Source organism: Elephantulus edwardii, unplaced genomic scaffold (assembly GCF_000299155.1).
Source record: "Elephantulus edwardii isolate Elephantulus edwardi_28Jun2011 unplaced genomic scaffold, EleEdw1.0 scaffold00034, whole genome shotgun sequence".
In the NCBI taxonomy this organism is placed as follows: domain Eukaryota; kingdom Metazoa; phylum Chordata; class Mammalia; order Macroscelidea; family Macroscelididae; genus Elephantulus; species Elephantulus edwardii.
Genome location: NW_006399784.1, coordinates 3,012,187 through 3,012,611, shown reverse-complemented (window position 1 = coordinate 3,012,611; position 425 = coordinate 3,012,187).

Sequence of the window (425 nt, the reverse complement as noted above, 5' to 3'; positions counted from 1 at the left end):
TCACTAAATTTAATTTTACACAATGATACATAATGCTTGAAAGAATCTATTTAACATATATCTTATTTTCAGTGTTTTTAAATCATAATTTAAAATATTATGATGCAATTTTCAATAGTGCCTTCTAGGGCTGTAAAGCTGTACTATTAGTATTCTTTTTTAAAAACTTATTTTTTATTACACTGAAATTATCCTACATTACTATATATTTCTCTGTGTTTATCAAAGAAAATTCCTATTTTCATGCATATGACTCTCTAATATTTGACTTTTTTTATGATGGTTTATCAAATTTAGCAATGTGATATTTGGCTCTTTTGCAAGTTATTTGAGCATTTTCTTATAAGGATATTTGAAAGGCAACACTGTAGAATGATTTTATCAATTCAGCAAACAAAATTGTTTTGTAGATCATGGAATTGTGT